This window comes from Desmodus rotundus, chromosome 2 (assembly GCF_022682495.2).
Source record: "Desmodus rotundus isolate HL8 chromosome 2, HLdesRot8A.1, whole genome shotgun sequence".
Classification (NCBI taxonomy): domain Eukaryota; kingdom Metazoa; phylum Chordata; class Mammalia; order Chiroptera; family Phyllostomidae; genus Desmodus; species Desmodus rotundus.
In genome coordinates, this window is record NC_071388.1 from 54,576,473 (window position 1) to 54,592,074 (window position 15,602).

The following is a 15,602-nucleotide window of genomic DNA, read 5'->3' on the forward strand; positions in this document are numbered from 1 at the left end:
TGGATGGCTTTTGAGAAGGAAACTCTTAATCAAGATGGTCTTTTTTCCCAAAGTTTTTAACCTTCTGTATTAAAACTTAAATGACAATGATCAGCCAGTGAAAAGGTTCTTAGAACTCCTTGAATTCTCAGGCTTACTTTTATTACTCCATTTATTGCTTCTCTGCTCTTACACGGAATTTCAAATGGTAGTCTGCTAAACTCAAGCATACACAAGGGGACAATGGAGCAGGACAGAGAAGAAGAGAGCTTAATAGGTGTTAAGCTTTTCATGATAAATTGCTTGTATTAGCTTTGAAACAAAGCACCTGTTAGAATAGTCATGAACCAAATTATTGATTTTTAGACATGGTAGATTCAATAAGCTTATAAAAGTTGCCATTTTGCCTTCAAATTTGAAAGTTTTATGTTTAGTTCTTAATGTGACCACAAACCTGTCTAAAACATTCTTATGTTAATTTTACTTATTTCATTACTAAAAGATGAGGAGACAAATTTTGTTATAGGCATTTCATCCTGTTAGGTTTCATATTAACTGCATACAGATCAAACTGTTCAGCTCAATTTCTTTGAATTATTGTTGCCAAATTAACAAATAAATTTGGCTGTTTTTTCCTTTTGAGTAGCAGTTTGATTTATTCAAGTGTCCTATTCTCTTGAAGCTCCTTTAAGAAACACTTCCGCAAAATTTTATTTTAGAATTCTAATAGGATCACAGGTTTTTTTATGCTTCCAAACGTTGGGGGTAGAGGACTCAAGTATGCTTTCACCTGACAGTGTCTGCTTTATTTTTTTGTTATTTTATTCTTGGAAATAGAGACTTCTATTAGGATTTTTACATTTTTGAGAACCCACTTTTGCCATTTTATCATTAAAACAGATCATTTGAAAGGATAAGACCTAAATAAAAATATTTGATATGTTAATTTTAAATTTCTAGAAATTGGTAGAAATTTCAAGAAACTGGATAGCTTACTTATTCCTTACCTAACAACAACTTACTTGTCAGAAGAATCAGCTTTTTAAATATTTTCCAGATAAATAAGACAAAATTATTTACACACCAATTGAATAACTAACAAAACATACAAAACATCGTAGAAAAGTTGTTTCTCTTTTAAAAACCTACATCTGTATATATTATGTAGTTAAAATTCTTTCCAGCATCTGACATCGCTGAGTAGTTAGTTTCCTTATTATGGGTTTTTCATTGCTCTGCATAATTGCATATGAATATGTGCACATACTGACCAAAACAAAATCAGGGTCTCCATTGGTAGTTGACTTAGTTTCTGGGCAACTAAAAAAGATGTTAGTTCTTCATGCAGTATGGCTGGCCAAATAAAGTGAACATCCTTCTTCCGAGCAAACCAGTTAGGAAGTATTAGCAAGCATTTGTCAGGTAGTAATCAAACTTAGGAGCTTTACAACCACTTTGTTGGACAACGTTGTGCCAGAGATGGCAGTTTACTTTAGTGATAGAGGTGCAGATGTAAGAACTTCAGAAAACAATGTCACTAAATAAATGTGAGTAGCATCCTTTGGCCTACCAAATAGAGTTAAGATTTGAAGCAGCTCTTTCAGAAATAAACAAAAACGGCACTCTGGTGCCTGGTCCCCTCATTTGTGTGTGCATGTCCCAGTGTCCCCCTGGGTGTGTCTAATTTCTCAGCGTGTGGCAGGTGTGTTAGCCTGAGGTCATGCCATGCCCCTGGCAATGGACTCCAAGAGCTTCGGTCCCACAGGATTTCCTTCTGTTTCCGCACTCAATGCAGCTGGTAGATAGAAATCTAAGTTCCAAAGCACTTTTGTGAAATACAAGTGAAGTGAGAAATTTGAAGGAGGATGCTTTGGTTCTAGCTGTTTCAAATTTGTGGCATTTTAAAACAATAAATATTTTAATGGTTTTGACTCATAATAGTTTTAGATTTCTTCATCACTTTTTGCAATCTTTGAAGACCAAACTGCAAATATATTGCCAGAGATGATTTTGTGTTGTCCTATAAACTTGTTAAATTTTACAAAACACGTAACAGAACTTGCGGTGGCCAACAGCTTTGTCTAAAGTTTAAAATGAGTCTACATGCATTACTAATAAATAAGAGATTCTAACTATTGTGTAAACTAGTACAGTAATAATTTTGAAAACACGAATATAATTGAATAACTATTTTAAAAGCTTTAAAAGTGGCCCTTCTGTTCCATATGTGACCCACTGTTCACGAGTGCAGAGTATTTGTGGTTTTGCTCCCTGTACTTCACGTCTGACCTCACGGATGCCGTACATTCCAGATTTAACGCACCCACAGTGTGCGAGCCCTCAGGGCTGCCCACACAGTAAGCACAACCTCCATACGGAGACAAATTTGTATGTCTATTTTATTTGTGTTAGAGACAAAATTGATGTTTTTGTCTCAATAGTCAATAATCACCTTTATCTAATCTTTATATAATCCCCTGCTGTATATTGTGAACTGTGTAGTAAAACAGAATTGTGTATATATAATCATCTTCGGTAACCTGAAATTTCCCAGCTCGATTACAGTGGTAATGCTCAGAAGGCTGTGCCAACATGTAAGGGAATAATGGATGGTGGTAGACAGGATGTGTGAATTGGGATCTAGAGGAATTCACAGAGGCCAATCATGCTGACCAACACTGGTTCAGTGTCGATGAAATACTGGAGTGTGAGGGGTATGCATTCCAAATAAAAACGAAGCAGAAGATCACACTTGAATAAAGACTTGATTTCTTCCTAATTAAAAGAATTCTCTTTGTTTTCTTGTGTGCATATAGATGTGTATCAAAGGCTTGAATAGGCATTTTCCTTAAATCTGAGGATTTTAGTTTTGAATGCTGGTTTTTTTGCTTAATATTAAATGTTTGCTTGCCTGTGTGGCTCCAAAATCCTGATGAAGCCTCTACATGTTTCTGTAGAAACATGTTTAAAGTTTTATTATTAAAACTTTAATAATAAGTTTTAATAATAATCAAACTTAAGCACATAAAGCTGCTTTAGTTTGATATTTTAAGTTTTGTGACTGAGTTTAAATATAACCTGTTAAATGTTCGAGTTCACATGCTTCTTTTGGTAATTCTTTTTGGAATAAAGTTTTTTCTAAGTCCAAAAAATAACAAATCTTTTGATATATAAATCATATATATGTGTGTGTACATATGTATGTTTAAGAGATACATATAATCCTAAGGAGATAAGACTCTCTATGATAGACAAAGCTGTGGAAGAGAGGTATAAGATTTTGAAATGTCACAAAACAGCCCTGGCCAGTGTGGCTCAGTTGGGTGGCGTGTCGTCACGTAACTGAAATGTCGCAGGTTCAATTCTTAGGGCATGCGCCTAGGTTGCAGGTTTCAGTTCCTGGTCTGGGCCCGCACAGGAGGCAGCCAGCCAATGCTTCTCTCTTGCATTGATGTTTCTTATTCTCCTCTCCTCTGTCTCTTACTTTCTCTCTAATAAAGCAATGAAAAAAATGTCCTCAAGGGAGGACAAAGTGTCACAAAAGATTGGATTATCTCTCTGGTGCCGAGAGATAACATGCTACACATTAACATTATTTAGTTACTGGAACACTTTTAATATACAAATCCAATTTTGTAGAAAAGAAAACAATCTTTGGGTCAAATTATTTGGCTTAAAAATAGTGTATGATAAATGTATTCATCATTTCAGAGCCCAAATATAAAGGATTTATTATTTAAATACTTTAGTCTTTCAGGTCTGTATCAAATTGTTATGATTGACCTGAGGCTTCAAAATAGGAAAAACCTGGGTTTAATTCAACCCTCTCACATGTATGTACCATAAGGCAGTGAACAACATATTTAACACACATCGGCTTACTCATCTTAAGGTGGGTAAAATACACGAACTCTCAGAAGTGGTGTGAGTGTTGAACGGATTTAAAAAGCAGTGCTTGTCATATAGTAGATTTCCAAGAAATATTTGTTCATATATCCATTATGTGAATCTCTTTTTACGTGTGGTTAATACATATTTGATTGTAGCACTTATAAAATATCACATAGGCATGTCAAATATAGAATAAATTAAAAATTAGAAATAAAAATCTCATTGGATAGAGAAGATTTCCCCTCAGCCTTTTGCTTTTTCCCAATTAGACAGGGATGTCTGACACACAGCGACACAGGGGAAAGCAGTGTGAAAAGGAATGCCAAGATTTACATCAGAATCCAGGAGAGAGGCGTGGGGGAAGTTCTCTTTCAGAACCTCCAAGAGGAACCAATTCTGTTAACACCTTAATTTTGACCTTGTTTAAACAGAAAATTGTAATAAATTTCTGTTGCTTTAAGTCACCAAGTGTGTGACAATTTGCTGTGGTAGACCTAGGAAACTAACAGATAAAAGATTGACCACAAGTTTTAGAAATAGTTCATTTTTTTCAATAGCAGGCCACATTTGCTCTTCCTCTCTTTTCCCCCGTAGCTAATTCATTTGACAAAACCTATCTGCTATACCTTCAGACTACATCCAGAGCCTGCTGTTTGCTTCTGTTTCTACCATCTTGCCCCAACTCACCAACATCTCTTGCTCAGTTTTTTGCAATAGATTATTGTGCTCAGTAATTTCTGTTTGTTCTTTCAGATCTACTCTCCAACATCTTCCATACCCCTGTGCACCTGGGGTCATTGACCTACATAGATCCCAAGAGATGCTTGCCCCTGGCCTAGGAGGAATACCAGCAGGATGTGCTAGGTTGTAAAGACAATGAAGCCACAGTATTTATTTTCTAGCCTTTCCTTTGGGCACATCACTATATACACATTATGTCTTTCTACCACAAACCACAGACTGTTTATTCTTTTACATAAAGAAATCAATAGTGTACAGCAAGATGAAACTTTTTTGAATAATTCTTTTTCCAAAACCACCATCCATTTAACCCCAGCATGTAGAGGTAATTCTTTCCTGACTTGAATAAAGTCTTCTGCAGGGCCCATTACCTGGGCACTCTCAGATGGTAAGAAGCAGTCAAGTCCCTTGTAGTCAAAACAAAGAAAAATGGCATTATTTCAATAATTAAAAGTTTCAATCTTCTATATATAATTTCCAAAACAGTCTAATAATAGTCTAAATTTCTAATTTCTAAAATTAGAAATTCCCCATACTAATCCTTAGGGCATTTGAATGTAATGAAATACCAGTTCTGTGATGGTGTCGTGTGATTTAGCACAGCTGACTTTCAGAGAGGGAGGCTATTTGGCCGGGCCCCATCTAATCTCATCAGCCCTTAGAAGAGAGTTTTTCTCAGGATGAGGAAGAAGAGGAACTCAGAGAGATTGGAAGTGTGAGAAGACTACATATGCTGTTTCTGGCTTTAAACATAGAGTATGTGTGTATATTATACAGTACTTAAACATAGATATTTAACATCAGCATAGATACTTGTCAAATGATGACGAGTTTTAGTAAATGGTTTTTCGATGGTGTTGGAGCCATTTGCAGCTTGTTCTCCCCAGACGATGCATGATGAAATAGGACAGCTGGGCTCATTGATCCCATTAGCCAGTACCCTTCAGTGGGAAGGCAGACTTTTGTTGTGTCACTTGTGGGGTTTTTTGTGTGTTTGTTTTTCATATTCTAGGCATTTTTATTGCATACATAAGTTTAGTAAAAAGATTGTAAAAAATGAACTGTAAAAATTAAGGATCACTAAAAATAAGAATGGAACTCGAATGAAACACAATGGACAACTTTACTTGAACAACAAAAAAACGTGGAAGAAACAAAATAATTTAAAACATTTTACATTAGACATAGTGTATATCTTCAAAACCTGCACGTAAGTAAAACCCATGGTGATATTGCCCTAAAGCTACCTTACTCTGTGACTGTGAGTATCACTACTTTGCTTTCAGTGTTGTAGAATTTGTACAGGTAGTGCTCATTTTCCCTCATACCTTCAATTGTATACAGTTGCAATGGCATTCTTAAAAGTTGGATTTTCACCCGTGTCCCATTTGGCATTCATTTTTTCCTGTTCAAACTTGGCAAATTCCCTTGTGACATGAATTATCATTAAAAGCTTCCCAATCAGTGGCAGTGCAAGGCCAAAGAACAATCCCCACAACCACAGCAGCTACAGCTGGAGTGATGTGTGGACCAGTGGGGCACTCAGGAGTCTCTGCTAGGTGTATAATGGCCTCGTCGTTCCCATTCACTGAATATGTGAGATAAAACCAGCAACCCTAAGCATCCTTCTCTTTACAGTGAGACAGGGGATCGATTGACCTGGCCTGGACAGGGTATTTGCCCAACTTTCAACATTGGTAATGTTAAAATGGGGACATTGCTGTGCACAAGTGTCTTTCTCTTCTTTATCAAAGGCTCTACACAGAACACATTCTTGATGCTCAGCACAGACACCAAGGCAGGTCTGCCACATCTCACAAGTTGGCTCTTGACACTTAGGATCTGTGCATTTGCAGATGCCACACCTACAGATGTCCCGGCCATTGCGGACCTGCCCATTTGTGCCCATGTGGGACATCGTGTCCACAAAGCGCGATGCACTGCCCATGTACCAGGGGTTGCAGTCACACATGTGACACTTACAAATACCATTTCCTCTACAAATTAAACTGTTGAATCTATCACAGATGAAATTATCTCACTTGCAGAATCTGCCAGGATAACTTTCATTTGTATTTTCCCTCACCCTACAACACACTGCCCACAGACACACTCTCTGTTGTTACTGCAGATTTCGGAACTCTTTTCTTGCCTTCAGGAGGCATCCATACTTTCACTGTTCACTTCTGTGCTGCATTCACATTGGCTGGAGCTTCTTTGCTGTTCCTTTGCTACAGTTGGTTACATTTTTATTTTTCCTCATATAAAAATATATGGACCCTCTTGGATTTTCTATGTCATCTGGAAGAGAACCTTTTTTTTAAGGCTTCCAAATCATCACATCATGCCGAAGTAGGCATTCCTTCTTATAAAAATCTTGAGTTTTTACACCATCTACAATTTGGCCTTGCTTGTATACATTCTCCACATAATTTGGCATATGCTTTTAAGTTTATTTTCATCTGTTTGGCCAAATACTTAGCAAATTTAACTGCTAAGTCCAACTATATAAAATATATACACCACATAACATATATATCATCTGATGTACACTACATATGATATACTATGCAATGCATGTTAGTATATATGTTATATATAAAGATATATAGTATATATACCATACATGTAGTATAAAGACAATTTATATATATTACACGTGTGACATATAGTATCTATAGTGCATGTTGCATGTGTATAAGGTGTGCATGTGTTACATAAGTAACATATGGTATATAGCATATAAATATATAAATAAATGATATATATGGTATGTGTATATTTGCTAAATATTTATTTGCTGAGTGGTAATAAAATGAAAGATAAAGAGAAATAAGAAAAGCCCATCTTTGCTCTTAATGACATTAAAATCTAACTAACTGGAAAAAAGATGAATATACTTTAAAAAATTGAAAACCTAAATATAGCAATGAGAAAAGGCCATGTAAAAGAAATATCTCACTAAGCTAAGGGAAACATCACAGAAATTAAAACAAACAAACACAGAAACATTATTAGAGTTTAATATCCTGACACCAACAATTGGAGGATGTCGAACCTTACTAGAGTTTTGTGCTCCTGCAAATGCTGAAGGTTAAGAAATCCCCGCACATTTTTGTGTTCTGGGAATGACTTACTGCCAGCGTTCACAGTCCTTGCCACATGATGTGAGATAAGGCTGGCAGATGGTCTTTGTTCACCTATGGCAAGGCCAAACATGAATCTCTCTCTCTTTTTTTTTTTTCGGTCTCTTAAGTGATTAGCTAAACTGTTTATACCATTGATCATAAATTTGGACAAAATATCTACTAACACGCTTTGACCAAACTTTTGTTAGACTTCTTCTTCCCTACAGGGCTTGGCTATTACATCAACTTTGCACTTACACAAGCCCTGAAATGTGGAACAACACCTCTTAGTGGCCCCTCCTAAGGATCCAGTGACATCAGGGAAAGACCTGCCCCAGTCGACTTTCTCTTCACTGCACCTGCTCATCCCACTGCCCTACAACCAATTCCTTCCAACCCTGTTCACTCATCTTCAAAGAGAAGCTCCTGCCTGAGCTTTCAGATGCAGGCTCCCTACCCGACTGCTATTGTTCCTCTCTCTCTCTACAACAGTTTTTTCAAATAAGTTTCTTCATATCTAAGGACAGATTTGTCTTATTAGTTGACAATTTAAGTAATTCATAAAATGTCACCAATGATGTCTAGCAAGATATATGTACTAAATATTTATTTCAATATTTTAGGTAATAAACAATGAAACCTCAAATTATGCCCAAGAATTGGTTTAAAAAATCATAATTGGGGTAAAGAAATGAGAAAGTCCTACATGTATTGATAAGAAAAATATCTCAAATATATTTAATTAAAAACGTAATGTGAATAAGAATGAATGTGTATATATTTATTTGTTTAAATATGTATATAAATATTCTTATATACTGACACTTTATATTATAGAGGGCAGGAGGAATATCTTTACCCTACCCATCTTAGGTTCTCCAGCTGGTACCTGGGAAATGAGACTGAAAATTAAGCAAAAGACTAACAAGATAAAAGTAAACAGAAGTTTATTAACATATGCATTGTTCATGTATACACGGGGCACCCAGTGATAAATCACCTGAAGGGATGGTTAGACCTTAGGCATCTATGTCACCTTAGGTTAGACAAAGAAAAAGGGTTTAGGGCTTCAGGGTAGAAGAGGCAAGTGATGGGAATAAGACCAGGAAAAGCATGATAAACAAGAGTTGTTTGTACGGTTTGTTATGCAGATTTAAGTCAGTGCTGTCTCCATTAATAACAGTTACGAAGAGTCCTCCACGTCCTGGTATGAGATGGCATAAGGAGAAGTCTTTTACAAATTGAAGTTTCACTTGAAAAGGAAATCTTGTGCCCTGTGTTTGGAGCTTTTACTGCATCTGCTGTTTCTCAATGACCTTTAGCTCAAATTGATCCATATGTCAAGGCGGCATATTTTGGAGAGGCATATTCTTATATATATATTTGTCCACATAATGACCAGTTCTAAAATAATAGTCAAGTGATGATATTATAATGTCAGTTAAAGACATTATAATAATTGTTACCTCTGGGAATGGGAATAGGAATAGGATCTTGTTACTAATGAAATTTATGTTTAATTCTATAATTTTGCACTGTTAGAATTTTACTATAGGCATGTATTATTCTATTTGGTTTTCAATTAGGAGCCAGCTGAAAATGAAAGCACTATAATAGAACAATCTTTAATACTAAAAATAACAGTACTGCCTAAGTCCAAACCCCTCATTGCTTCTATTACTCCACAGTGTGAACTGGAATCTGCAGGCCTCAACCCTTCTCCCTGACCCATCAGACCCTCCACTACCAGGAACAGCTACAGGAACCAGGAGAACTATAGGCCCAGTGAACGGATCAAATCCCAGACTTCTCTTAGGTCCCCCTCAGAGTGGTCTGTATAAGACTAATTGAATAATAAAATGAAATAATAATAGGAAGTAAAATATATACCAGATTATAGATAGAATGTTTCCATTTGTATGGTTGAAATATTTTTATTTAAAGAAATTATTTTTTGCCTCCAAAAGAAAGACTTCTTGAAAATCAATCACTTTGCTAATGGTAATAATATAAATATTTTTTCTAATAGCCACAATAACCTTAGCTTTTACAGTTTTGGACTAAATATAGTTTTGATTGGGGTTTTGTATTTTTATTTTTTGATATTTTATGGGCAAGCTAACCTCTCTAGAGGGACATTGTCTCTTTCCAGAGATTTATGTGGTCTGAATGGCAGGCACGACAAGTACTTGCTGATCAGTGGTGTAGCTAATGCCCAGCCCCAGGATAAGGGAGCCCCAAAGCATTTCCCACTCTGGGGCACAGTGGTTCTGCAGCAATCAGCAGCACTGTGTCTTTCCTGTGGAAATTTATATCAAAATGTTTAGTCCACAGGGAGCCCAACATTCACTCACTGCTCACTGCCCATGGAAAACAGCTATTATGGTCATTCTCCAGTCTTTCAGAGCAGAACAAAAGGAAAACCAAAGGAAAATCAAAGAAAAATACTATTGTAACAAGAATGGTAGGAGAAACAGAACTGTCTTATAAGAACATAACTTGGCCTTAAGGTGTACATTATTTGAAACCTACTAACAATTATTATGAATTATTATTCTCTTCATAGTTACCATATTTATGATCATGTTGAATTGGGTGGGCGAGACAAACCTATAGTTTTTATTTCTATTTTATAAAGTATCTTAGCTCTCTGCTCCTCCTGTCTGACAGACAGCCATGTCTTCCATCTCAGTGCTGGCCGCAACCCTGGACACTATGGTGAAAGTCGAAGTGAATGAGTCTGGTCATATCAGTTGTCTGGTCACCAGGGCTGATTTTAACTCTGGCAAAGTGGATACTGTCTACATCAATGATCCTTTAACTGATCTCAACTAATGGTCTACATGTCCAGCATGATTCCACTCATGGCAAGTTCAAAGGCACAATCAAGGCTGAGAACTGGAATCTTGTTGTCAATGGAAAGTCCAGCTCCATCTTCCAGGAACATCTAATGGGGTGATGCTGGCACTGAATATGTTGTAGAGTCCACTGGTGTCTTCACTCCCATGGAGAAGGCTGGGGATCACAGAAAGGTTGGAGCCAAGAGGGTCATCATCTCTGCCCCTTCTGCAGATGCCCCCATGTTTGTGATGATATGAACCATGACAAGTATGACAATGCTCTGAAGAGTGTCAGCACAATCTTCAACACATATGTTAACGCTGAAAATTGTATTCTTCTATTTATGCTTAGAAATCACAGAGGTAAGATTTTCTTTGCTGCAATGCCATTTCCTCTTTCAAACAAACACATTAACAAGAATTAAAACAAGAAGACAAAATAACATCTTTGATTGGACTAGAAACAGTTCTACTACAATGCCATAACCAATGTAAATGACTTATTAATAACTGCAGATATAGGATCAGGTTAAATAAGTTTGCCGGAAGAGGGGCTGCAGACATTAAGTAGCAGCCTTGTTCCCAGGTAGGTTGGTGCCCAGAAAACCCAAACCAGCATGGTGCTTCATGCTGCTGAGTGTAAGTGGATGGAGCTGAACAAAGGAACTTCCAGACATTAAGTTGTAAAAGAATAAGACTTCCTTTTTGCAGGATAGAAAAGAAAATATGGGCAGAAAGGAATGCAGTAATTTAGGACAGCTGAAGAGTCTCACTGGTTTGTAAACATGGAACTTTCTTGTTAGCTGGGAATCATTTCATATCAATCTGAAGGGGAGACATGAAAAAGCAGAGGATGAGTAAGAATGGTTTTGCTGAAAGACCAGAAACCAAAGTCTCTGGAACCATCATAAAGAGAGCTCAGTGTTCAAGGACTTCACAGTCAGGGCCTCTGGCCCATACTCTGAGTTTGAGCACAGTGCTGTAGAGAGCTTGACAAGCTGTACTGCTCATCCCTGGTCCAAGGGGATGACAAGGGGCTTCGCTTTCAAATCCTGCTATTCCCTTGTGGTCTAACCACCATGGACACACTGAACAGCACACACATGGGCAGAGAAAGCCAAGGCTTTCGCCCTCATTGACACTTTATTAAACAAACCTTCAACTGTACCCAGAAACTTTTTGCAAGGAGAGAAGTGAAGGACAACCCTGAAAAGCAGAATGAGAAGAGTTTAATTTGAAAAGGTCAACAGAGACTGAGATACCTTTAAGTTTAAAGATGTTAAACTCTGAAATTCATCAGGTTTCAAGAATAAGATTATGGATAATTATATACAAGGTCTTTCCAGAAAATGTTCAGCCCTTGTTAATATAACATGAATGGTTTGCATGACATCAATGTATCCTGGCAGCTAAGGACAGTGGACTGGAATGCATAAGCATGAATAGTGACAACTTCACCATACTAGTCATTGGGGGTGGTAGATGCCATTGAGGGAGCATGTGTACTGTGTGGCTGTCACATTCAAAATGGCTCAGTGAGTAGAGCAATGAATCTGCATCAAATTTTGCATTAAGCTTGAACATTCCTCTGTGGTAACTATTCGAATGAGTCAGAAGGCCACAGCTATGGGCAACTGGTGATTGGCAGCTTCATCACGACAATGTGCCCACTCATGCATCATGTCTGACACAGAGTCTTTTGGCAAAACATCAAATCTCCCAGGACTCAGCCTCCTTACAACCAAGGTTTGGTGCCCTGTGACTTCTGACTTTTCCCAAAACTAAAATCACCTTTGACAGAGAAGAGATATCAGACCAATTATGAGATTCGGAAAACTACGATGGGACAGCAGATGGCAATTGGGAGAATTGTGTGAGGTCCCAAGGTGCCTACTTTGAAGGGGACTGAGGAATCATTGTCCTGTGTATGATGTTTCCTGTGTCTTGTATCTTATTGAGGGTAGGAGCGCTGTGGACATTTTGGGATTCTTCCCAATCACTCTGCTTCTTCCCTGTCACTTCATTTTTTCTCTTCTACAGAATTTTCATTGGTGAATGCTGAATAAATGCAGTTGAGTATTAGGTGTCCCTTCCGTTAAAAAACACTCTTAAAAGTAGGAAAGTAAAAGCATTTAGAGAGGGAGGGGAAGCCAAATGATAACTGCTTCAGAAGAAACATATAAAGTGTTTCTAAGAAGCTTTGCCCATTAAATAGGTTGAAAACATTTGATTAAGGGTTTCATAGGTTTCTCTTGAAATCTATATCCAAATTCTTCTTTCTACCTGGTCTTGCCCCAAGCCCCTAAAAAATGGGCAAGCATTTGCTGTACAAAAAATTTCAATTTACCTAGAAATTCTTCTTGAGTCTCCACTTCTTGCTCTTCATCTTCAAAATCCAACTTCAATCTGAAAACTTGTTTTGCCAGATCACTGAATTGTCTGTTATCAAGCCTCATTGCATTCAATGTTACTTCAGTTCATTTACCATACTGAAAGTTTCTTTGGGGAAAAAAAAAAAGAGCAATCCCAACCATGTGGCCATGTTATTTCTCTGATTCTCATTGTCTTAAAAATCCTAAGATCTTAATGTGGCTTATGGAGCCCCTACATACCTTATTATCCTCACCTTACACCATCATCCTATTCACTTTCTATCTTTTAGTTTTTCAAAAAGACTATGATTCTTCCTAGATCAAACTCTTGACAAATGCCTATCTCTTTGTCTGTATTCTCCTCTCCTCCCCCTACACATGGTTAACTTCTGAACTTTACTAGGAAGTCAGCTCACTTGTCTGTTTCCTTCTCTGATAACCATTAACCAGGGCTTGCCCTTTTATGCATTCTCAGGGATTGGTCCCTTTTTGCTTGATAGTACTTATCACAACTTCTACTACAAATCAACCTCACAATTGATTATTAAAACATTTCCCCACACTACAATGAGGTTTAGAAACTTTGAGTTAATTGTTTACTACAATATTCCTAGTGCTGCTACATATCTTATAATTAGTAAACCCTGAAGGAACATTTTAAATAAGTGAATATATATTATTACTTGTCATATCCCTTCTATTCTTTATTCTCTATCATCAGTGTGCAACACACATCAATGTTCTGTCTCTTTCTGACCATCTTCTAAAACTGCTCTCACTTAAGTTCCCTGTTACCTATTTGTGACTGAATATAGGAAACTTTGAATCTCTGAAGTTACTGAACTCCCCTGATATATATTCTGCAGACTGCACTTCTCTTGAAAACATAATGTGAAAACATTACATATATGGAAAAAATAGCCAAATAGAAAATTAATTTCCAGTAATAGTTGGGCAAAAAATAACTTCCATAATCCAGGTATCACTGGTATGTAAAAACATGACTTAGACCTAGAGACCTAAGCAAGTCCTCCTAAAGTTAGAATGTCTCAGTCTGCAAAACAAGATGGAGTATAACTTTGATCCACCTACTGCCCAGGCAGAGTTACAGAAGCAGAGGTAACAAAGCCAAAAGTTAGCAGCCATTTAACGTGTTCCCCAATGACTCCTGACTTGGGGGGGTGTTGGGTGCACATAGAACATAGCAAAAATAGTGGTATGTCATTTTCAAGATTCAGTTACAAAAGACTGTGACTTCTTCCTCGCTGGAAGGAAGGAAGAAGTCACACTCCCACTCTCTCTCTTGCTCACTTTGCTAAAGCCAGCCACCATGCTGTTAACTGCACTACAGAGAGGTCTACATGGCAGGGAACTGAGAGTGGACTCTGTCCAGTAGCCAGTGATGTGCTGAGGCTCTCAGCTCAATAGCCCATAAGGAACTAAATCCTGCCAATACCCACTGAATGAGCTTGGAAGCAAATCCTCAAGCAAATCTTGAGTAGATTGTAGCTAAACACCTTAATAAAAAACTTATGAGAGACTCTGAACTAAGCAAAGATCAGATTCCTGATCTACAGAAACTCTAGGATGATAAATATATGTTGTTTTAAGATGTTAAATTTTGGATCAATTTATTACTGAGTAGCGAGTGCTAATACACAAGCCGTCTCACAGAAGCAGGCCCTTCTGCCTACAGAAACCAGGAATGGTGAAAGTTGGCATCACACATGGATGCTGGTCTTTAAGATACAGTAGTCCATCCTCTTACATTCATCCCTCTTATACATTCAGCCCACTGGATACTCAGCTATAAACAATCAGGTAAGTAACTTCCAGGTTGTCCAACATAATTCACATCAATTTTACAACAGTTGCATCAATAAAGAGACAAATGCCCCAAAATTAAATTAAAACCATTTGTAATAATCAAGTTCCCAGAGACACATTAAACCTTTCTAAGTAAATTCAAATCCCTCTATAGAATTCAATGAAAAATAAATTAACACACAAAAATTTTCTTCAAAATTTTTCAAATTTGGTCAGGTTAAGCCAAAATGAGTAATATTCTGATGATTGGATAGAAGCATTTTTTTTGTATTCAGCAGTGAAACCCAAAATACACTTTACTGAATTATATATAGAATCCCTTTAGCATTTCCAAAGTTAAATATATCTTGCTCTATCTCTATGTACCTGTGTTCGTTTTCTGGGGCTGACATAAAATTCCACAGACTGGGTATCTTAAATAAGAGGATGTTGTTTTCTGACAGTTCAAAGTCCAAGCTCAAGGTATGTGGAAGTGTGGTTTCTTCATGGTTTCTCTCCTTGGTTTGTAGATACTCGCCTGTGCCCTATGCTTCACATGGCCTCTTCCCTTTACATGTGTCTGTGTCCTCATCTTGTCTTCTTATTTGGACACCAGTCATACTAGATTAGTGTTCGCTCACATGGCCTCATTTTGCCTTAATTACTTTTTTAAAGGCCTTAATCCAAATACAGTCCTATTCTGAGGTACTGACGATTGGAAATAAAACATGTGAATTGGGGGTGGAGGGACAAGTTAATCTATAATAGCACTCAACCCTTCGCACACTTCCAACTGGGCAATAATGCATAAGAACTTAGCACAATAACAGCTCTTATAATTATAT